At 38.7% G+C, this 25,406-nt stretch overlaps 1 protein-coding gene across 1 annotated transcript in view; it reads right to left on the reverse strand.

Moving 5' to 3' along the window:
* Positions 1-22,891, reverse strand: part of gnb1a (guanine nucleotide binding protein (G protein), beta polypeptide 1a) — a 36,604-nt gene extending 13,713 nt beyond the window's left edge. The window contains exon 1 of the mRNA XM_042761455.1: positions 22,526-22,891. The gene's annotated coding sequence lies outside the window, so the exon portion shown is untranslated. The remainder of the gene's footprint in view (positions 1-22,525) is intronic.
* Positions 22,892-25,406: the final 2,515 nt, after the last annotated feature.

Genomic DNA, 25,406 nt, shown 5'->3' on the forward strand with positions numbered 1-25,406 from the left:
TGAAATGTTTCTGTTGTGGTTTATTAATTTGGTGTTAGCTTGTTCGAGAAGGGCTGACCCACAGGGGTGAGCACGAGCTGCAGGCCGTTAACTCCTTCCTGCCTGATCCTGAGCGCTCTACACTGCAGCAGATAAAATCTGTTTGTCATGATCTCTGACACAACCGCTGCAAAACCAAAGTGAGCAGCTTCAGACAGCAGTGATAGACCGCATCATAACTGAACATGATCACCGTATGTGTTTGAGTTCCCATCAGCAGAACACAAGCGTTCAGGCCTGAGAGCGTTTGTGATGATCTCGGGAAGGTGTTTTCCACGAGGTAGTTAAGAGCAGTGTGATCACACACTTCATGCTGTGACATTTCTGAATGGAAATGTTGATTTCCTATCTGCTTCAGGTCGCGTTAAACTTCTAAACTGAACATGAGCTATGACTTGGAGGCTTCACAAATCACCAAGCAAATTCACATCATATACTCCAGCATAAACCCAGGCAAGGCTCTATACTGCCACCGTTTCAGATGCATCAGTGATCAAAAAATTACGCAAATAAGTACAACTGTGAAAAAATATTGAGTGACCAGTGTGAGTGACCCGACTGAAGCTCATGAATATTTGTATAATACAAAGAGATTCCAGAACATTGTATTTTTGTGTATTTGATAGCCCTTTTCACTCACTACTCTCGGTAAATAACAGTAAAATTACAAGAATGTTTTTTAAATACACAAATGTGCTCTTCACACAAGCAAAGGTGTTCTGTCTTTTTTACCAGTAAAATATCATTCACACATCAGAACCAAAATACCAGTAAACTCTATATAATTACATATTTAATACATTAATAACTTTTTTATGCAACTGTAATTGCAATATAAATGCCTTGATGTCATTTCTGAGCTGCATTAAACAGTCTGAGCAAATACATCTAAATGCCACTTCAGTTTCTGTGCCACCTGTGCAGTGCAAAGATGCATATTGATTTCATTTGATAGGTAACAGCCCGATGTGTCTTATTATTCTACATTTTAGCATTGTTTAAATAAAAGTAACACATTTATACATTTAAAATGAAGAATTTTACATTAAAGAAGAATAAATAAGAAAACATTGCCCTCATCAGGGTAAAAATATGCAGAGGGAAATAAATTTAATAAATTACTTTGTTATCTTTGTGTCTCTGGAACGTCTGTGATTTCATGTTGATATTATTGTTTTTCTCAACATTAAGTGAAAGTGAAAGTCGTGACATTTGTCAAGTATGGTAACCCATACTCTGAATTGGTGCTCTGCATTTAACCCATCCAAGTGCACACACACAGCAGTGAACACACACACACCCGGAGCAGTGGGCAGCTATATCCAGCGCCCGGGGAGCAACTGAGGGTTCAGTGCCTTGCTCAAGGGCACTTCAGCCATAGGTATTGAGGGTGGAAGAGAGCGCTGTTCATTAACTCCCTCCCACCTACAACTCCTGCCAGCACCGAGACTCGAACCTGCGACCTTCTGGTTACAAGTCTAACTCTCTAACCAATAGGCCACAGCTGCCCTCCCTTTAACATGATATAAGACAATATTAACACGACAAACATTGGCCGACTCAAGTGTATGGACAATCTGTACTGGAATTGGCATGGTCTGCTTTATTTTTCCATTTCCTCTGCTTGAGCTTGAATGCTTTTGTTCTTTATTTTGTTCTGTATATTTTTGTTTACACATGATTTCAACTAAAAGAAAAGCTTCATATATAACGTAATGTTGTTGTAGAACACTGTTGTGTATAATGCCTAATCATAAGCTTGTTGGAAATTGTGACAAAAACTTGATTATTAAAAAAAATAACATCTTTCTCATTCATATTTGATTTTTTTTTTGCGCCCAAATATATTTAGAAAAATGTCCACCCCTAATCCCTAACCTAGATTTTTTTTTCTCAGGTGTTCCTAAATGTGTCCCACCTCAGTCTGAATGGAGGATTGAGCTGCTAGTGAACACGTCAGATCATTCTGGTGTGCACGGCAAGAGAAAGTGCGTCGACTGTAACATGCGTATACTCAGAGCGAGTGCCGTGACGCAACGCAACAAAAATAGATATGTGCTCCAATTATAAACAGAGCTGCCTACTCTCCAAGCGTTTATAATGTGCCCATGTCGCTCGCACTGCAGAATGGGTATGCAACTTGCCCAAGTCATTTCAGCAATTCAAAAGATTTATTTTTTTAATATAAGTCATACTGTCTTGATACTGAAAAGTAGACCACTTGCAGCAAATTCACTTTAAACTATGTGTGCTCCATGCAGATCTGGGTCTGTTTTCACATCAAATCTCACTGCTTCCTAAACCACTGCATACAAATAGCACAAGAAACCTTTTTTAAAGATTGAAAGACTGAAATGGTTGTAATAAGCTAGACATGATATAATTAGTCAAAGTCTGCTTCATTGTCAGTTCTTCTACATGTACAGCACATAGATACAGAGAACTGAATTTGCGTTACTCTCAGACCCTTGGTGCATACAGATAACACTAACACTAACAATAGAACGTAAAAAATACAGATGAATACAGATTAAATATATATAAAATACAACTATACAAATATACAAATAGGGACATGTATTAAAAAAAAAAGATAAATAAAGTAGCATAAGGCACATGGCAGATAGAGTGCAAACCAGTGAAAAAAACAAACAGTGCAGATATAATAATTGTAGTGCAAAAGAGGTTATCAGTCTGATTAAAGCGACAAAAAGCTCAGAGAGCAGATCTTTATTTAAACTGTGAGGGTTTGGGTGGGGGGGGGGGGGGGGTCTAAGGGTCAGAGTTCAGTGGTGCATGGGGCAGAAGGGGGGCAAGATAACGCAAAGTCGGGAGGGAGTAAAGCTTCCTGACTGCCTGATGGATGAAGCTGTCCTTCAGTCTGCTGGTCCTCCCTGATGGCAGTAACTAAAGAAGCTGTGTGACGGGTGAGTGGGATCACCTGCGATGCAGAGGGCTTTGCGGGTGAGACGGGGTCCATAAATGTCCTGGGGGGGATGGGGGTGGTCTTCTATGATGTTCTCACTATGCGTTAAAGGGTCTTGTGGCAGGACGTGTTGCAGGTGCCATACCACACAGTGATGCAGCTCGTCAGGATGCTCTCGATGGGGCCTCTGCAGAAGGTGCACATGATGGGGCCCGGGACTCTAGCTCTTCTCAGTTTGCAGAGGAAGCAGAGACGCTGCTGTGCTTTCTTGGCCAGTGCTGCGGTGTTGTCAGTCCTCTGTGATGTGCACACCCAGGAACTTGGTGCTGCTCACTCTCTTCACAGTCGCACCCTTGATGGTCAGAGGAGCATGCTGAGTGTGCACTCTCCTGAAGTCAACAACAATCTCCTTCGTCTTCTCCACGTTCAGAGAGAGATTGTTGTCACTGCACCACCCGGCCAGGCGGCTCACCTCGCCCCTGTAGATACAGTCGTGGGTCAGCAGAAGGAAGAGGAGGGGGCTCAGCACACATCCTTGGGGGGCCCCAGTGTTCAGTGTGATGGTGCTGGATGTGTTGCTGCCGACCCGTACTGCTTGAGGTCTTCCAGTCAGAAAGTCCAACAGCCAGTTGCACAGCGAAGTGTTGAGCCCCAGCTGGACCAGTTTGTGAATGAATGCTGAACTGAAGTCTATGAACAGCATTCTGACATACAAGTCTTTTTTGAGTGCTGAGTGGACGGCAGTGGCGATGGCATCATCTGTCGAGCGGTTGGACCAATATGCAAACTGTAAGGGGTCCCAGTGGGGGGGGCAGACTTGATGCGGTGCATGACTTGGAGTGTCTCTGCTGTCAATGAAACGATGGGCTATCCTCCTGGAGTACTGTCTCCTGTGTGGCTTTATTACAGCTGCCATTAAAATACAGTTCATTTGTTTGACAGAAACTTTCCTTAATAAATCTTTATCTGACCAAGATCTTCTGTGCTCTAAGTCACTCAAGATTATTTTGACAGTTCAGTAATTTCTATTAGCTTTTCGCGAAATATTGTTTGTTTTGATGCCTTTTGCAAGACATTGCATTTTTTCATACTTTTTTAATCTTCAGAAAGATCTTTCTCCCTCACCATATTTCATGAGAACTGTGACTTTCTTGATAATTTGGAACAACCTCTTTAAGTAGGGTTTCCATTCACCTCAGAAGACCTCAAACTATTGACCAAATCCGTCTGAGATTGATACCAGTTATCTAAAAAGACGTGAAAAACCACACAAACAAAAGTCTGACTCTTTATTGTACCAAAATCATATTGATATATCACTTGCATAATAATTTGGAATGTGGTGTAGGCAGTGACAGTCTCTGAGGACTCTTGGAGGTCTGTGGTGTAATTGTAAGTGGCAGCCTGCTTAAACATATTCCAGTCAGCGATGTTAAAACAGTCTTGAAGTACCTCTGACGACACTTGTATCTGTTTGTGAACTGGTTTATAATTTATGTTCAGAATGCGTGTTCCTCTTATCTTGTACCAGTCAAAATAAAGGCTAGTTGTTTTGTTGTTGGTTGTTGTTTTAGAATGTAATGTTTATAATTTAACCCATTTTTTTCCACATAATGTATATCACAGCCTACACAGACACTCACTATGTTTTCATAGCTTTGAATTTACACTTTTTTTTTATCCAATTAATGACAGAAAAGCATTCACTGCAGATGGGTGTTGGATATTTGATGGATATTTGTATTGATTTTTATTGTTTGTTAAGGTAGTGGAGTGAAGTGGCAGTAGAGTGAGATGGGGTCAGGTGTTAGAAGGAGTTAATGGAGGGTGGTGTGGGGTGGGGTGATATGAAAAAGACAAAGACACATAGATTCTTAAGATAAGGACAGATTACTGATATATGCTCACCTCCGTGTTTTATTAATTTGAGTAAAACTGGGCAACACAATGTTTAATTAACTAACTTTATTTAAAGAATAATTACATTTTTCCCACATCAGTCTACACTTCTTAAAATTGCAATGTTTTAAGTTTCTTGAACTACTACATTGTAACTAGGGCTTCACAATTAATCAAAATTAAACCACAAAGGTGATAAATCACGATTAGGCAGAAGCTGTGATTTTGATGCGAGTCTTTCAGTGAAGCACGGTTCTGTGATCAGCAGTAAATCTCCATCTGAAGCCCAGATGCGCGCTCGTGCAGAAACTACAAATACGCCTCGAAATCAAGAAATCCCTTTAGCGGTTTATGGGTTGATGGATGATCTGAATGTTTTAATTGTTTCATTGTTTTTAATTGATTCATGACTACAACAATATACGGTTATCTGAGTTTGTCTTATTACAATGTTTGCTATTATAAAGTATATAATAGGGCTGGGCGATACGGCCAAAAAAAAAAAAAAAAAGTATATAAAAAATTTTTTTTTTTCATAATAATCATCACGATAAATGTCTTTTTTTTTTTTCAACTTTAAAGGCAGATTTTTCCTCCAAAGTTAAAGTTGTAGAAGTAAAGTAACTTGTGGTTTTAAACTACTCTTTATGGCCAGAACATTACAAACACCATGTTTTTGAATTCTTTACACTTTTCCGGTACATTTTTCCTTAACAAAATAAACATCTTAATAGAAAAATATATTTCTAAGTTTCTGCATGTTCTAATGAGTAATATATTTCAAATTAAGAACAGGTTTGCGTTGCCTGTGTTGTGTTGCTTGTGCTGTATGAAATACAACTAAATAGTAATAGTAAACTAGATAATAAAGTTTTCAATTCGATAATCCGGCCCTCAAATGAAGATAACTGAATAGCCCTGGTTTACAGCATTAGTTCAGAGTTTTTTCTTTTGTACCTTATTTATTAAATAAATAATAGTGCATTTCCAGTTATAATTTGTACTAGCCATTCATTGGCAGAATTTATGTTGTATCACTGATAAATGCCTTTTAATTCTTGTCATTTACTTTTCACACATACAAAAAAAAGTATATTTTAAAAGTATTTTTATGAGAAAATGTTTGAAAAAAAAAAAACATATGCAAAAATGTATGGAAGTAGTTAGGGTTAGGGATTCACTGAATGTTTGGCAACCAAAATTATTCAGCCAAAAAAAGCAAAAAAAAAAAAAGCTGTTTCGGTGTTCGGCCGGATAGGTGAAATAAATTGTATGGAACAATGACACTTTGGTGACGTGATCAAATAGCAACCAGCGTAGAGTGAGAGATGCGCACTCTCTATAATGCAACAAACATGCCGGCAATGTGGAAGCAATTAAAACTGTTCATGTTGTTTTTTACTAAACGCACAAATTGCATGTATTCTGACAGTGCTGCACGAGCTAGCGGCGCCATCTGCTCCAAAGTACGAGGGAAATCTGCGCTGAAACAGTGTAACTCATCAGATGCTCAGTAACATTTTAATGAATTTTTACAAGGCTTGTGACGATACGATACGTGCGACGTATTCGTACTGAGACTCATTTATAAATCTGCTGTTGTCAACAAAAAAAAAAGAAGAGAGGTGTTTCCTGCGCATTTCCGCCAAAATAAAAGCTGAGAAAAAGCAAGAACTCCATCAACATTTATAATTGTTAGTATTGTAATTTTACTGTTGTTCGGTAAAATAACAAAATAAAAAAGACAATAATTATAATAATTACAACAGCTCTATTAATACATTTATTATAACAATTCACACTGTTCAAATCTGTAATGTTTTCTAATGTTTGAAAAAGAAGTCTTCTGCTCACCAAGGCTGCATTTAATTGATCAAAAATACAGTAAAAACTATTAAACTGTGAAATATTATTACAACTTAAAATAACTGTTTTCTCTTTGAATATTAATTGATCAAAAATACAGTAAAAACTGTGCAGCTGTATTTTCAGCATCATTACGCCAGTCTTCAGTCACATGATCTTCAGAAATCATTCTAATATGATGATTTGCTGATTAAAGTGTCCAGTTTTCCTTCCTTTTTGTTTTTAGACAATCACATGCCTAATTCAAAAATGGCCCAAAAAATTATTTTACTAACTTTTAATTTTATTACCAGTTTTAAGTTAAATTGTGCTTTGTTGGTATAATGTGTGCTAGAATGTTAAAAAATGTTCAGTGTTAAATTAATTTTTTTTTTATTATTATTTTTATGTTTTTGAATTTTTTTTTTTTTGTTTTTTTTTTTTTTTTTTTTTTGTTTGTTTTGTTTTTTTGAAATTTTGGATATTTAATTTATAAGATCATTTTGGCTATTTAATAACTACATTGGGAAAAAAACACGAAAAACCATGTTCGGTGTTCGGCCCTCTGCCCAGTGTTTAGTTTTGTTCAGTTTTGAACAAGTTTTATCATTTTGGTGAATCTCTAGTTTGGGTCATTATTTATTGGTTAGCAGCCCTAACCACACCACCACAAAAAAACCTGTGTACCTCACTTACATTTCACAGCTGGTCATATGCTCTCCATATATCCATGTGACAAATAAAAAATCTTGAAAACTAAGTTGTGGTTGAACAAAGGTCCAAATAAGATGATTTCCCCTCGGCTCTCTGAACACACGTCCACTCTCTCTGAGTGCCGGCACTGGACGCAAGTACTCTTCACCAGCCGAACACACACAGGTCGTCCCTCTCACAGCTCTTTAGGTCTGTCTGTAGCCTGAAGTGATGAAGTGTATGAAGCATTGAGAGTGTCCGGCAAACAAATGCACACAATGAATAGGCCTGAGTGCTTTGTGTGTGGGTGTGTGTTTGTGTTTATTGACAGCATACGCCTGCAGCCATTCGCTGAGCACAAAGCATGCAATATTTAACAGCACTCTAGCCGGTGTGTGTGTGTGTTTGTGATGCTAGAAGGCACGTCTTAAAAGCCTGATTCTTTTACTCCATTCTGCCCTTTCAAACAAACATAAGCATCATCACTTGGCCTCCATCCTCAGAACGCCGCTGCTCTACAATCCTTCTACAAGTTAATGCTACACACAAATACACAATTACATGAAAACTCAAGAAGCAATAATGTCACAGTTTGACACAGAGGTAGTTCACTCTTCACTCTAAAACCAGTGAAGAATTTTTTTGTTTTGTTTTTCCCCGTTCATTTTCTATGTGGATGCACAAAAAAATAAATAAATAAATAACCCTCCTATCTCTAGAATGAGTCATTCTTTCCAAATAAAGCTATTTATATAAAATTCCTGCATTTTTTTATTTTGTGATATATTATCACAGAAAAATAAAATATTGCATTGGTAGTATTTTCCATATATCGTGCAGCCCTACTGTGTACTGTCCTCAGAAGTGTAGGGATGGTCATTTTTCAAAAATATTGTATCCGATTATTAAGGCTCATAAAAAAATCAGTATTAGAATATTTGTTATTTAAACGATTTTACAATTTCTGAACAAGCTTATGATTAGGCATTTTACACAATAATGTTCTACAACAGCGTTACTTTATATCTCAAGGTTTTCTTGAAGTTGAAATCGTGTGTAAACAAATACATATATATACATAAAGAACAAAAGCATTCAAGCTCAAGCAGAGGAAATGGAAAAATCAATCAAACCGTGCAGGTTACAGTACAGAGCATCCATACACTCGTCTCATTTCATGTTAATGTTGAGAAAAACTAAAATATCCACATGAAAGTCACAGACGTTCCAGAGACACAAAGATAAAGTTTCTTACAGCGCTTTGTGTTTTCTGTTCTTAAAGCACTCTCCCTCCAGGAAACGTGAAGGAATCAGATCAGCTCTCTTCTCGGCTGAATGCAGTACTCAGTACTCTGCTGTCTGGATTTCATCTGATTCTCATCGTGGTGGTGATATTATGAGAACTCAGTTTCACTGATTCATTTGATCAAAAATAATTCCAGACCTTGCGAGGCACACAACCACATTCTGTGGTCAAATACAATCATTTTGTTAACACGCTCCTCAGCGCCACACAGTGCATTTAGTTATAACTGACTTTTAGTTTGCATGCTCAGGATTTATCATGGATTCCCTGCATTTATAGTGTTTTTAATTTCCGTATAATGATTACAGGTTGAATTAGGGATGTCAAATTTCGATTATTTCCATGATCGATCGTCGTTTAAATTAACGATCAATTAATCGATTAATGGTTAACCATATTGCTGCAAAATGCGTCTATTGCAGGCACGCAGTCACCGGCATGACAGGATGTGCAAAAGCCACACACACACACACACAAAGTTTTTCTCTCACTTGAATTAAAGGGGTTTTAGTCTGAATAAAATGCTAGTAGCAGGATTCTAAAATGAATAGATTTGATTATGATGATTTGATAAAATAAAGAGAGCGCGCCATACTTTTGAGGTCATTTTAGTTTGTTGACTGTTTCCATCCCGCACGGGGGAGACCGCTGAACGCGCCTCTTTAAATGGTTTTGTGGTGCTCGTCGTTGTATTTTAAAACACAACTGCAATGTTTTCAACTGACATTTATGGTATTTAAAATAAAATTATCCCAACTGTGGCACGCGTGTGGCTGCCCTGCGCAGTAAATGAACTACATCGGCGCTGCTGCAGCAAAACACACTGTTGCTCACATTTAATTGATCCTGCTGGATTCTGTCCTAGAAAATGTCTGATTTTTAATTTTTGCGTTCCGGTAGGCCTATTTGTTTTTTAAAAATCCGGCATACAGTGCATTAGATCGTGACAGTGTTTGCATGCGTGCATACGAGGACGAAGCAAGCGCGGCTTTGGCTAGGATTTTTTGGAGGTTATTGCTCATGTCTCATTCGGCACAAATACAAATCTTTCCATATTCGCAATGTATTTGAATGTTAAACTATTATTTTATAATGTAAACTAGGCTTGTACTTTACATGCATTCGCATAGGCTATAGACGGAAAAGATGATCCTCTTATGAGCAAAAACGTCCTTGGCATAACAGCAGAGTAGACCGGTATACTAGGGTCTATTTAAACTGACCAGTGTAACCTTTTAAATGTTTAGTTGACTATTTTTATTTTGATAATGAACCGACTGCAATGTAAGTTTGAATCGCCGTGTGCAGCAGGCTCCGGCGCAATCGAAACAGCTGAGACATAAAAAAAAAACCTTTTCCGCAAAAGTGTTTCCTTTCATTTGTGGCACACACAATAAAAACAGAAGGTTTGTGCTCTTTTAAAATAAAGCAAACAAACAGAATGGGTTTGTCATCCTTTTTTTCTTTTCTTTCCGTGAACTTATGGAGCGCCGCCACACTTCTGTTTTTAAATACGTTATCTTAATTATTTAAGTCATATATTTCGCATATTAAAAAAAAAAAAAAAAAAAAAAAACAATTCATTGTTATTTTTATGTTGGCCTATAACTTATGCTGCATAGGCTATACGTTTTCCTTAAAGCATCCCATTGTGTCCCAGGGCTTGAGAACCTGTGCCCTAGTGAGGTCCATGCAGAAATGAACGATGCTCGGCGTCACCGTTTAGTGGCATCACTGAATGCTCCGGGAAAACGTATTTTGTGTCGGTCACAGCGCCTAATAATCGCTGTTTGAACCACTATTTACAAATTATAAGCTCTGATTATGACAAGTTGGTATAAAGCTTTGTTTATTAGAGGAATAATAGGAAATGTTAGATCGTGACTACATGCTTTCGAGCCCATAGCCTTCATTTACGCGGCTTTGTTCTGGTTTGCCGGTTAATCACTATTTCCACAAATTATAACATAGGCATTGTTTCTTTTTCCTAAATCTTCACACTAATTTCGCATATTTTATTATGTTTCAGACTTTTAATAACTGTTTTCGCATCTCTTACTGTGGTAAACATGGGAGGGAAATTAAAGTATTTTTATGAATTAAGAATTCGTTCGATTTATTAATTTGTTCCATTATTTCACTTAAAGCATGGGTTATTTAGGGAAACAATTAATGAAACATGACAGTTGAAGTCACAGGAAAGAATTAACAAGTTGTAGGAGTGAATTGACTACCTGTCCTGTGTCCCGCAGCCCTGCAAAGCGCACGATATGTGAAACCGTTATCTGATGAAATGATTAGTTACTACATTTTTATTGCTTTTTATGTTGTCAAGAACTTTTATGTTGTTTCTATTTTAATGTACTTTAAAGTTTAAATCACATTAAAAGCTTAATTTGTACATTGTGAATGAATGATGATGCATTTATACCGTGTCACTCAGAGCCCGCTCGCACGTGTTTTGCGCATGAGCCGCACGCAGCCCAACATTAAAGCGGTTAACCGACCATCGACAGCCTTAATCGATTGCATCTCTTATCGACAATTTAATCGATCAAATCGATTAATCGTTATCCCTAGATTGAATATCGCTATTTGTGAACACCCCTACTTTATACAGGTCGAGTGCTTCTTTATAAAATATACAACAGCAACCTAATAACAGACACACCCCATGTCTGTGAATGAGGGTTTATTTAGAAGGGAAGACGAACATCACAGAAGGAGATTAGAGGCCGGACGACACGCGTCCAGTAGAGAGAGTTTTCCTGCGCTGTCAATAGCACATCTATTTATAAGCAGCTGTTGTAGAGATCTGCACCAACACACAGACACGATCACAGAGCAGAGCCAAACTGACAACCTGGAGTTCGTACAAGCTGGTGCATAAAACAATGCAATAAAAGGCCCCAATGCGATCCACCAAAATACTTATGTATAGCCAATACTGAGTGCACACTGACTCAAACGTTGATGTGTGTCTAGTGTGTCACTGGGGTTACTAGATTTGAGTGAGGAGTATATCAAATGTTTGTTAGTACACACTTGTCCCTTTCTGGTTTAGTTTTGTTTTGAGCAGAGGACCATGTAGAGGGTCAGCTTTATAAAGTGCTTGGACATTTGTGATGTACGTCTGAGCTGGATTTGAAGGGAAGTGCACTTGTATAAATATATAGGTCACATGACGCACTGAAAGAGATTCTGGTGAATTCACTTGTGGTTGAGCAGAATGATATGGGAAGAATCGTTCTGCCAGCATGTCCATTAACAGCCCATTAAAGACCACTAACACAAGTCTGGTCTATTTTAAGACATCACAGTGACCACAATAACATAAGACAACACGTAAAATGCGATGTTGAAAACAGCACTACAGAGTAGTCACAGAGGCCCAAATCCGAAATCCAAATTTTTTTGCTCACGTGTGACTCAGATCTGTTTTTCTCATGACAGTGTGAACAGCACAGTCATTTAAAGTTACCTTTCTGATAGAACAGGTCTATACCTTTTTCTTTTATTAAACAAACTAAATAGTCTTATGTTATTTATCTTATTGACACGATGGCATGTCATTCTATTATAGATCAGTGGTCTCTACGTTAGGGTCGCACTCTAATAAAAGTTTGGTTTAACTTGAAGGCATTGCAGCAGAAATATATTACTATTGTTCAGTAGAATGCATGTAACAGGCTGCTACTACTACTACTACTAAAATTATTAAAACCTTATTTTTAAGGAATAATCATATAATATTTAAATATATATATACCAAATACCATTTCGGAAGGTTAGCAGCATGATTATGAACTCAATGAAAATGTCCATCAAAGGACTATATGTTTTTAAAGGTTGCATTTTTTTAAGGAGTATTTTTTTTCCAAAATAATTTTTCACCCGATTTGGAATGCGATGTTTCATTAGAGCATTTAAGAACAGCATGGCAAGATGATCTTGGAATAGACATTGCAGACTGGCAATGGGAAGAAGCACAGGAACGGGTTCACTCTTCTTCTTTGTGCATTAGACATGGTTTAATACAATTCAAGATCTTACATAGACTTCACCTGTCTAAACTAAAGCTTTCAAAGAGGTTTTCTTCGGTGGACCCAATATGTGACAGATGCAGTCAAACACCAGCTTCACTAGGACATATGTTCTGGAATTGTCCTAATATTCATAATTATTGGATTTCAGTTTTTTCAATTACTATCAAAGGTATTGGAAAAACCACTAGATCCAGACCCAATTCTGGCTATTTTCGGTGCCAGTAGTGACATTGTGGAGCTCTCTAAAAATCAGTGTATTGTGCTTGGAGTTATTACACTCTTGGCACATAGATTGATCTTGCTTAATTGGAAACAAAAAAATCCACCTCACTGCTCTGTCCTGATTAAAGATATTATGCACCACCTCAGCTTGAAAAGATTAGATTTTCTTTAAAAAACAAGACTGATCAGTTTTATGCAGTATGGAAACCTTTTATTAATTATTTTAATAAGACAGCAATAATTAAACCCTAATCTCACAATTACCCCCCTCCTTTTTTTTTTCTTTTCTCTCTTCTCTCCTTTTTTCCCTTCTATATCATTTCCTGAGTTCAAACATAAATCATTTACATATGGAAGAATATTATTGCACATTGTATCAGCAAAGTGAATTTTGTTGGATTTTTTTTTCTTTGTGCCAATGTTAAAAAACCAATAAAGAGAATGTTCAAAAAAAAAAGAAAATGTCCATCAAAGATGACAGACGTCAAGTATGTCCATTATAAATGTAATTCAGCCATTAGGCAGCTCAGTAGCTTTGGAAAAGAGCTCATTTCTCATACTGTCTCTGTTGTCGGTCGTTTACCACTGGGCTACTGCAAACGAGAACACAGCATGTTTAACATCAGCTGTCTGGACTCAGATCCTTCCAGCAAACAAACCTGTCACCCGCTTTTGACCAAACCAGTTTCTCTGGATGCTCCACTCTGTCACAGACATTTCTTCCTGATACTGCCATGAAGTACCTTTTTGAACACAGAACACAGATTTGGGTGCCACTCAAATGCCTGAGCTGTCGACTGAAATATTTGTCCTCTGGTGCTTCGAAACAGACGTAAGAAGTAGGGCTGCGATATGCATCACGGTACCGGGGTTGCGATACAATATGTTGCGATACATTGTGATACTGTAAGCAAGGCGATATATTGGGATATTTCTTATTTTAGGAATAGGATATATTTTTAGGAAAGCTCTCATTAAGAACAATTATTTAACCATTACACAGTGGTATCTGCATTTGCAATAATCAGTCCCTGTAACATTCAATGTTATTGAACCACTTTTTGTGCATAACGAGTAAAGGAGGGAAAAATAAAGTGCTTGCAGGATGCTTTAGTTAAATGTATAATACGTATAAAATGTATTTTATTAAAAACACCATATATATATTTTATACCCTGCTTTAAAGGTTCACAGTTTAAGTTTACATTGTAACATACAATGTCATAACATTTTGATCTGAACAAAAGAATTACACCTGTTTAATATCAATGAAAAATAACAGGATTCCTAAAGAAAACAAAACAATTGTTTTACAAATACTAGGTCATTTGGTATTTTGTGTTAACGTCCGCCGCGCGGCGATCCTACCGAGAGCCTCTTCACAAGGGATGCAGCAAGCGGCGGACGTTAACACAAAATACAAATGACGGCACACTTCAGCTTTGTACACCGCAACATGAACTGGGACAATTCTTTCCTCCTCTATTACTAGCAGAGAACTATATTAACGCTAACATTAGTGGCGCGCCTTAATGCTAGTATTTCCTGTCACTCAGGATTTGTTCCGAGATGAAGACTGCCATCTAGCGTTCGATACAGTATTGCCAAACAAAATACCGCGATACTCACATGTATCGATATTTTCTTACTCCCCTAGTAAGAAGCATCATCACCGCACGTGATCTCTGTCAGAATAATCAGAAAAATAATTCCTGACTGAGAAATTTCACGTGAACGCAAGTTGGAAAGCTCTGATAATACAAATCCATCACATCTTTGTTGTAACGTTAGTTACGGAGTTATTGTTTTCAATTAAAAAAAGCAGTTCTTTAAGGTCATTTACCATCGTTTTGTACCAGTTCAGCCACCGTCTAGGCACAGTACCATTTTAAAAGTATCGATTTGGCCACCGGTATAGTAATGATACTCAACCCTACTGCATCCATGAATATATGAGTATAAATTCTGAAGACAGACATCACCGTGAGCTCAGTGTGATTTCAAACACTTTGTTAAATAAGGTTTAATTGCAGAATTCCTAGTTAAGATCTAAGCACTACCTGTTAAAGTTGTCATCGTACCATGAAAATGCAAACCAGAGCTAAAGATCTGTCAAAATTAAGACTTTCTACACTATCAAACTACTTCAGTTTATTTGTATAGCTATCTGAATATTTGGCAATATACATCAAAAATGATTTCATACTTAATGACTGAACTTCATGTCATATTGTATGGATTCATTAACACAGTGTATAGTGTATATACATCAAATAGAGCGGAGCAGGACAAGCATGCGCTCATTGCCTTTTGCTTTAATTTAAAGTTTGTAATGTTGTGAATTATATGAAGCTGGCTTAGTTTGGTCCAATCATCAAGATTTGATTGAAGACTTCCCAATGGAAACAATGAATGGAGGAAAAAAAACTGTCAAGAACCAAAGCGTCAGAAGCACTGGGTGTTCACCGATGCTCTCTATAGTGAACACAATCAAATGATTTAATGGCAAATCATGGCAGCTGCTCAGCTTTGCATCAGGTTCAGGCACATTTCTCCTATCGTTCAGTTTAACACTAGCAATGTCAACAGAAAGCAAAGCCTTTATTCCAAATGCAAATGATGCGTTTTCACATGCAAAAGCGCATTAGTGTAGCTCCGGTGACTTGTACAGAGGTATTGTCCTTCTGTGGTCCACTTTGCTTATTCAAAACAGCACATGAATGTCAGATAACAGACCTGTATTCAAACGACCTGCGAGGAAATGAGCATGATGGCACGGGCCAACGCTGGGCTGCATGAGCGCAGCTCCTCACGTTAAACAGGAGTCACGAGAGGTTGTGCCATCGCTAGTCTGACAGTAAAGGGAACTTACATTTCATTAAGTGAGCTGGAGATTGTTCAGGAAGCTCTCTGATTCAGCAAGTTCAGACTGAACTCTCTTAGAACAATGCCTTGAAAGAACTAACTCGTCTGTTCGTGAATCAGACATCACGGCTCGCACTGTATGTTTGAATGCAAGGACAGCGCTATAGAAATGTGTGATTCCATGCCACTATCTTACACTGTGCTGTTTGTTTCTCACCACATTCAAATCAGATAGCAGACTCACATTCACCACTTCACATGGAATGGGATTTCTGTTGCCTTGACAGATTCAGCAGTGGGTTCAAAGTAATTTTGCATTCCTTAATCTGAAAATAGTACTTTAACTCCACACTTTTTGTGTTGCTTGGAAAAGGAGTGATAAATAAGGACCAGAATGTATGCCACTGCATCCAGTGAAATTACAATTGGTTTCATGGAATTACACATGGGGAATAATTTGTGTGATCAATATATTCACATGATTTTCCCAACCAGCCAGATTACCGGATAAGGACTTAATAAATTTATAGAGACTTAAATTTTATATAATATAGACTAATCAAGTAGTGCTAAACTGCTGCAGCTCTGATGCAGACGTATAACTCTTTAACAGCACCAGTCTGTAAACTACACGTGTGTGCAGCTTCAGGAGTCAGTAGCATCTGTCCTGTGCTCATCCAGAATTATACAACGAGATCAACAGGTATGCGTGATAACACACACACACACACCCCGAGAGAGAGAGAGGTCCCTAATCATTTAAGAAAACATTTTTGTTGAGTACATTAGGCCACATGTCGTTTTAAAGGAGCAGGTCCTCTAAAAAATGTTTCATTTACATTTAAACTGCATTGTACTTAGTTACACTGGATCAGTCTCTCACTGTTTAACTCACATAATATTTGAGTTTATTGTAAAAGTGTACCTTTTAAAACGGTACTGTTGGTAGACATGCTTTTTGATTATTTAACAATTAAAACATAAACCGGAAAATTAAAAAATGGGAAAACCTAGAAAAAAATTAATTTGGGGGAAAATAAAAATGATATCTATCTGAGGTAGCAGAGCTTGGTACACTGCCAAAGCCAAAATTTTGGTATTGGTGTAACCCTAAATCATGTGATACTTCAAACAACAATATAAAACAGCAACAAAATGTACTTCTGATAATAAGATAGCCTATGTAGAATTGTTTATGGAGCAGATAAAATGCCTATAACTGATCATTTTGACTCATCCTATTTCTTAAAATTGACTGAAAGGTTAAAATGTGAGGTTTATTATTTTAATTATTTATTTATTTTCCAAAACTTTATTTGCACATGCTCAAAGTCACCCAACCAATATAGTTTTGTTCGTTTAAAATAATTTGTAATGTTATTATTTTAATGTTTATGCAAACAAAAAGTGCATAGTGCAGCTAATATTATTATATTTATTTATTTATTTATTTCCCTAGATATGAAACTTGGTGAAATTATTTCAGTGTGTGTATCGGTACTTTCAGAACACTTCCAGCACACTTCAATAATATCATTTTGGTCACTATAGTCATGATATAAAACGTTCATATCATTTCATCTCTACATATCACAAATGTAAAAATTTACAATCTACTCCAATATACAACTTCACGTGATCTTGTGTTTCTGGTCTCCTGTATTCGCATGCGTACGAAAGGAAGTCAACAGACTAAAAGGTCCCATAATCCTGAACACCAGAATCAGGTGGCTCAGGCTGTGTTTGGCTGGTTTTGGAGCTCAGCTCAGCAGAAGCAGCGCTGGCTGCTTTGATTTTGCTCCCATCAGAAGGCAAACATGAGCTGATACGCTACGACCTCGTCATTCATACAGATTATGTAACGCAACTACAAATACTGACACATCTAACAAACATATGCCATGAGGGCCACAGTTACAGTACACAACAGTATGCAGTGGCATCAACTTTGCTTAAGGATTATCATAGATCAAATATGTTGAAAGGGCATGTCGGCTGTGGAGGCAGCTGGATAAAACAGACACGAGTCAAATCAGCACTATCACTGACCAAACCCATAATCCTAAAAGCCTCCATCTACAGATGGGAACAATTTAATCCTATTCAGAGCTGTGGCTGAAAACATGAAGTGGGATAAAATGAGATCAGGAAAAAAACAAAAAACAAAAAAAAAAAAAATCGCATTACAATAAAAGCAACAAATATTCACAGGCTTCACGTACTTTCTGCATCTTCACGTGTTTTGTAATGATGCCAATTTGAATCCTTCCGTTTTTGGCAAACGACGTGACGCACAACAGAGGTTTATGGTTAAAATTAAAACATGGAAGAAAAACCGTGTGATTATTTCAGTTTTAATAATGATTTTATTAGTAGTAGTTCTAACTTTGCATGAAGTAATATATTTGTCACAGTTTCTTCAAGTTAAACCAAACTTTTATTTTGAATGGTTCCTGTAAAGACCTTTAAAGGTGCGTTCACACTTGCAGTTCAGTTCTCTTGGTTCATTTGGTCCGGACCAAAAAAAGAAAACAATACATTTGGTCCTGGACCGCTGAGTGTTCACACTGGCATTTTTGACAGTGAACCTAAAGATACCAAACCTAAAGGCATAGTGATACATTCACAACCTGATTGGTCAGGTTGGATGATGTATATTTCGTGACGGAGCTCACCAAACACCCCAAACAAAAGCTGTGTTCGACCTAAAGCGGTGCTGCGCAGCCCGATCAGTGTTTGACATCAAAGTACCCATTCACCGATTAGTCTGCTGAGTGCTGCTTTAAGTCGAACACAGCTAATGCCGTCTGCTGAACTAATCGCACTCACTGGTCCAGGGTTCGGATGGCAGCGTTCACACTTACTCAAACGAACCGCACTAACAGAGCAATCGCACCAGAGTTCGTTTTAATCGAACCAAACATGACAAGTGTGAACACACCCTAAGTTTATGTTTGTATTTGATATGATGATAGTTTTTCTCAAATTAAATGGTAGAAGGCTCATGAAGTGATTCTCAGAGCAGTTTTACAGATTGTTTATGTACTCGTATATTGAGGCGAGGTATATTCTAACTGGATTCCGCGATTCTGTCGATTTTCTGGGATATTTATTTTCTAAATGTGTTGAGAGTTTCTGTGCACTTTTTGCTGCACTGAGGATGTAAAATTGCACTTTTTGGAATGAGATGATGTAAGCAGCTTGTGCACTTCATATTCTTTGTTTCTGCTACACATGAGCGAGAGGGAGCAAGCAGGATTCTTCTCTATAGTTCCTGCACAGTGTCACAGCACAGGAACTTCATGCCATATCTGACATACTTCCTGTGGACCAGCGATATGAATCATGCTCACGGGGAGAATTTTAGATGGTGTGAGAATTATGAATAAAAAGGTTTTCTTCTGAGTTTTGTTTGCTCTCTTTCACTGGGTCAGTGTCGTGTGAATGTGTGCAGGCCTTTTATTTCATTCTGATGCTGACGTTTTGTTACATAAGACTACATGCAACGAAGCGCAGCCCACCTTACAGCAGCCTCATGTGCTCAAATCCCTCTAAATATGACAATGTGCAAGCTCAAATGAAATCTGCAGACGTCCGAATTTTTTTTTTTTTTTTTTTGCAAAATATATGCAAACTGTAAAATAGGTTAAACAGAGCTGAGAGCCCTGAACTCATACTGCTAGATAAAAACATCTAATTAGCCACAGTCTTGCATAAGCACTTGAGGGAAGAGTCACAGGCCAAATTTTGTGAATGATGTGCAAATGAAAAAGGTATTTTAGACATCTAACTGATATTCCACATCATATGTAACTTTCCGGGGTGTGTTTCCCATTCAATGACGTAACTAGCACAGAAATCAAACAGCTACACACGACTGGTTGACAAAACAATAATGTTGCAAATCTGTGATTCAACTATTTTGATTAATGTTGTTACATAGGTGGTAGAGGAATAACTATTGATTAAAGACTGAATTAATGCCAGATTTTCCCTATAAATTACAGACATGGCATCTGAGGGCAAATTCTCTTTTTTTCTCCCTCCGTTATTCTGCTTTGTTTCAAGATTCAATCATCGGCTCTTTCTTACCTGAATATATGGCATGAAAATTCTGTCGTTTTCCAAGATTGATCTATTTAGACCAATGCGTAAAAAGATGTCAGACATGCTAAATGAACGTGCAAATTCGCTTTCTGACAGTAGGTGGCACTTACAGAAAAGCACAAATAGAGCAGAATTACTTTCTTACCAACCTTCTGTTTCCAACCCGCTTTTCACAGAAAAAAAGTCAACGAGTAGAGAGTAAAAATACACATTTAAAATAAAAACATGTCTCACGGACAACATGCTCATCAGATGCATTAACAGCTGTTTGAATTTAAATATTTACCGAACTGAGTATTCGCTTTGGTGTGAACAAGCCTTAATTTTACAACCGATTCAATCAGAAAACCTGTAAGTCTTTTGACAGATTTGTTAAAAAGCAGCAGCTGATGAAACAGACTATGCTGTCCAAGGTGAATATTTGTTTTTGTGCACAACCAGCAAACAAAAAAGCATCAGAAATGTTTTGTCTACATATCGTCTTTATAATACAGCAGATTTAGTGGTATGAAAGATACTGATGTCAGATTAATATACTAAGTTACAGTATAAATATTTCCATATTTCCTTTAGTTTCCACAGCTTCGTTTCCAATTTCAATTTAAAAAAAATGTCTAAACACATTATATATGCTAGAAATGTATTGCTAAAACATATTACAAAGACTGTGAACTGTAAAACACTGAATTGTGGAGTTAGACCGTTAAACAGTTTCTCACCATTGCTGTGATCCGGATTTTTTGGGCGGGGCTAAAACGGGGGATTGATGACGCACTGCAGCGTCTGAGCTCCTGGCCCGCCCCTAACAATATAAATAGAGCACATTCGCATCAGTTCGCTGCTCAACCGCGAGTTACTGTCATACTGTTACTTACTACAGTCTACAGTTTGCTGGCTATGCCTTCGTCACTAACCAATTAAGCTGTTAGGAGCATCCGGGTGTTCCGGCTGTAGCCAGATTCTGACTCGTTTGCTACCTGATTGTGGCCCCCCTGCAGCTTTACCCCGCGATTTCGGCACTACACGGCTGTGGGCGTGGTTTGGTTGGCGACTGCAGCTTTCCCGCAGTGGGCGTGGTTTCAGCGCGGACACGCCCCCAGCGTTTGAGAGCTGAGACTACTGCTCATTTTTTCGAGATTTTGATAGCTTATTTTATATACTTACCGGCTTTTTTTAATCATTCAAATTTTGCTGGGTGGCTAAAAACACATTTTTCTGAACACATACTTAAATTTGACTTTACAGGGACTTTAAATTGTGTGTTCAGTATTAAGAGCGTAATTTATAAGAGGCTCCAGCTCCAAACTGAATATAATGTGAACGAGCTAATTAGGTCGTCAAGATAGCAGAAACTACAGGCAGGCTGCTGGAAAACTCTGCAGGACCCCAGTCTGTGATTTACATAAACAATATCTGAGCGCATTAATGTTTCAGATGAGCGTCGGCTGCTATGTGAGCGCATGTGTCATGTTTTCAGCAGTTTTTAGCGCATGTGTCATGTTTTCAGCAGTGTATGAGAGCATGCGTGATGGGCTGAGTGTGTGTGAGGCAGGGATGTGTCTTCATCAGTCGCCATCTTGTTGGCTGCAGCAGCTGTAGGCCGTTAACACACACACACACTCATTCAGAACACGAACACACTGCTGACACACACACACAAGCGCGCTCCCGCGTACATGTTTCAGCACAACATCATGAGCCGAGTACATGAGATGAGTGTTGAAACACACAATAGCGCGATCATGAGTGTATTTTTATGCAAAACAATGGAGGTGTTATTCCAATATGAGTGTATTCTGTGATAAAACACACCGGAGCTGCTCTTCCTCGTTCACATTTCCTCCACGAACGCAACCTCCCATTAACTGGCGTTTAAGGTCGTTAAAAGCACAGGCTTACGGTTCAAATCAACCAGAGGCACACATCACCGAGCGAATCACATCCGCCACTCAAATAACACCCGAATCCGGGTGTGTTCCAGCGCTTCATCGAGGCTTTATCGGACAGAAACATGACGTTTAAATGCAGAAACAGTCGCCTCCGTGATGGAGTGAAGTAGGGGAGGTAATTTGGCTTTATCCTCCATCTTCACTGTCCACCATCATCATCATCAGATGTAACGTTACCAATGCAGGCTCAAAACACGACAAACCAGGATTTATATTCGTCAACAAGGCCAAACATCACTTAGTGGCCAAATGAGGCCGTTTTAGCAGCTTCGTGCCAAAAAAGCCGTGACTGGACCCTGCTAGCGACAGCAGAAACCACCTGACCGCATTAAACATCGATCATCGTGAATATTAAAACAGGATTATGAGTGCTGCTAGTCAGCTAACAGCTCATCTCTGCCACATGACCGTGATTTGAGGAAGTTAACACATACTAAACCACTTATGTGGCCTAGTAATGATTCAATTTTTGGTATCTGCTGCACGTAATGTGAAGACAATCTTAAGGACAGACGCGAGCGCTCAGTTATGTGTGTTTGTGTGGGGCCCCCACCCCGCCGGACCCCAGACCTGCCAAACGAAGCCAATCAGGAGAACATTACAGAGAAGGCAGCAGATAAACACTGACCTGTGTTCTGTCGGGACAGTTCGTCGTGTGTCTATCATTTACTGTAAACGGCGAGGAGAGATCCACAGCTGCCCGACCTGCAGACAGTCCGTCAGTCAGTCAGCGGAGAGCGGCACTCCCCGAACCCGCAGCCGCGACAGCTGCAACCGCGCCGATTCTGGTCCAAATAACGCGAGCTTCACGCAGATGCCCTGTGGTAAACGCGGTCGACACAACGCTCGGTCCAAATTCGGCCTTTCGTGTAGGTCCCGCACTCGTCGTTCTCCGGCGCTGGAGTGGCTCTTCTGCGTTCTCTCTGTCAGGCGCTCGCTCCGGCCATCAGACAGCAGAGATGGGCGCGGTGACCCTGCTCTCAGCACTGGGAAACCCCACGCTGCGCCTGCGTCATCACGCAACCGACTCGACACTTTCGGCGCGAAATCTCGTTTCGCCTGTTGTTAAAATAAACTGTATTTTATTGATTTATTCTACAAAGTAATGTAATGTTAAAAACACATCTTTTTAAGATATTGTTTTTTGTGTCTTAATATTTTATTTTATTGTGTTTTTTTATTCTTTATTTGTACTATATTTGCTGTAGCGCTTTGGGTCTAAGAAAAGCATGTTATAAATAAAATGCATTATTATTATTATAATTACTATTAAAGTGTAATGGATAATTTATGATATTATCATCATATTTACAGACATGTTTTGGTGTAGTCTGAAGTTTAAGATCATCTACCATCTAATTAAGTGCACTTAATTAAAACTGAAAAACTATGGGAAGATCCATAGAGACCGATAAGTATAATAAAACAGTTCGGAAGAAGGTGCTGTGATTTTGGTTATTATCAGTGATTAGAAGCACGCACTTCCTGGGGGTCGAGCGTACTGCACAGACTCAAACTCAGCTTGATGACGTAAATGTCACAAGAGCAACCTGTCTGACAATTGTAAGTCTTCTAATCGCTGTGCCAAGAGAAATCTGAATCACCCACTGAATGTTGCAGACGTTGTTGAATAATTTTGTCCCGTGTCTTTTATGGACTCTCTATGGGCTTCTCCCTTGACTTCATGCCTCCACGTCCCCCCGATAGCCTCATAGACAGTAAAAAATTGCCTGCAAGCTTCTCCTCCTGTCCATACGGTAATTTCTCTATACTGTGCGACAGAGAGTCGCAGGTTATGACGCAATCGTTAGCCTATTTTTACAAAAACTGCTTCTACGGGGCCATAACGTAAGATACAAGGTAATGGAGCCTTTTATACATTTTTGTGTTTCTTTAGAAATAATTAATGGACAAATTAAGTCTTTAAACATCTCAGATGTAAAGTTATTCGCTGTCAAAGTGACGCCAGAATGAATGGGAGTCAATGGAATGCTAACAGCAGGTGGGGGTCCACTAGCCAATGGCGGCGCCCAGGGATGCTTCAATAAAATATGAAACCCCGCCCCCCTGCTTACTACTATTAGCCTAGTGCAGCAGGGAAACCGTGCCAAATTAGACTACTTAAAGGGATCATATGATGCCATTAAAATGTTTCCTTTCTCTTTGGAGTGTTACAAGCTCTTGGTGCATAAAGAAGATCTGTAAAGTTGCAAAGACTAAAGTCTCAAATCCAAAGAGATATTCTTTATCAAAGTTAAGAGTCAACCAAGCCCTCCTAAAATGCCTTGTTTAAACACGCCCCCACATGTCTAAGTCATGATGTGTGAAGATTTGCATAACGCCGCCCAAAGCGTAATTTTTATTCTCGCTGTAGTATTGTTGCTGCCGCCATGTCGTAGAGACGCTGTGTTTCATTGTGAAAGCGAAACTACTTTGTTTGGTCTTCCAAAAGAGGACACAACTAGAAATTCAGTGGTTAAGTTGTATTTACAACACTGTTCCGGAACAGTTCAACCCAAATATTCAAATGTGTGCAGCGCATTTCACGGAGGATAAGGACTGTTTTTTGTGAGAGTAGCCTACAATGCCGGTGTCTGTTCCTATAAAGTGGAGCAATAACAACTTTGCAAGGACAGTCTTGCGCTTCTAAATTATCACGGCTGTGTGTGTGTTTGTTTATTTTTTGAATGTTGTGCTGATGGTTATTAAGAGGGTTTTTTTGAGTGTTGTGTAGTGGTTGTTGTTGTTTCTCAGATCACAAATGCAGACATGGTTTTTTTACGCAGTGCGATACGCAACACAACCCGTAAAAACACAGTATAAGTCATTATAATCAGTCATTATATCCCCACTGGATGCCTCGTTTGTAATGGGTTTTATTGGTTTTGTCTCTGCGCTCCCATGAGACGGCATCACAGTATGTGAGGGGCGTAACATTTCCATCTCACGCTTGAGGCATTCGGCCAATCACAACGCACTGGATAGCTGGCCAATCAGAGCACACCTCGCTTGTTGAAAATAATGTTTTCTTCATGTCCGCGAGTTGAAGCGACTCCAATAACGTGTATTTTTGCTCCTAGAATGAGATTTTTACCGGGGGATCCCCTCAAAACGCAGATAGTTTGGGCTAGTAGCAGTTGGGCATGTTTGGTTATGAAAACCTGGCAACCCTTTCCCTCAAGCAGGTAACATTATTATTGTTAACATAGCGGACTCATCAAAACATACATTGGCATCATATATATTAAAGAGAAAATAATCACTATATCCGATGTTTAAGTGAATAAAATAGCCTTGACAACCTTGGAGTTCCACAACTATTGACTTTGTTCTCTCTCACTGTACTTGTGTGTGTGTAGGTGATGTAAAACAGGAAAGCAGGCATTTGGACCAAAGCACTTTGAGGAAAGGGAGGGGAGATTGTGGTTTTTTTGTGGTAGAGCAGAGTGGAAGATACATATAGTACTACCATCTCACGAACGTGCCCATTGTTAACATAACCTAAAATC

This window comes from Cyprinus carpio, chromosome A8 (genome assembly GCF_018340385.1).
Source record: "Cyprinus carpio isolate SPL01 chromosome A8, ASM1834038v1, whole genome shotgun sequence".
In the NCBI taxonomy this organism is placed as follows: domain Eukaryota; kingdom Metazoa; phylum Chordata; class Actinopteri; order Cypriniformes; family Cyprinidae; genus Cyprinus; species Cyprinus carpio.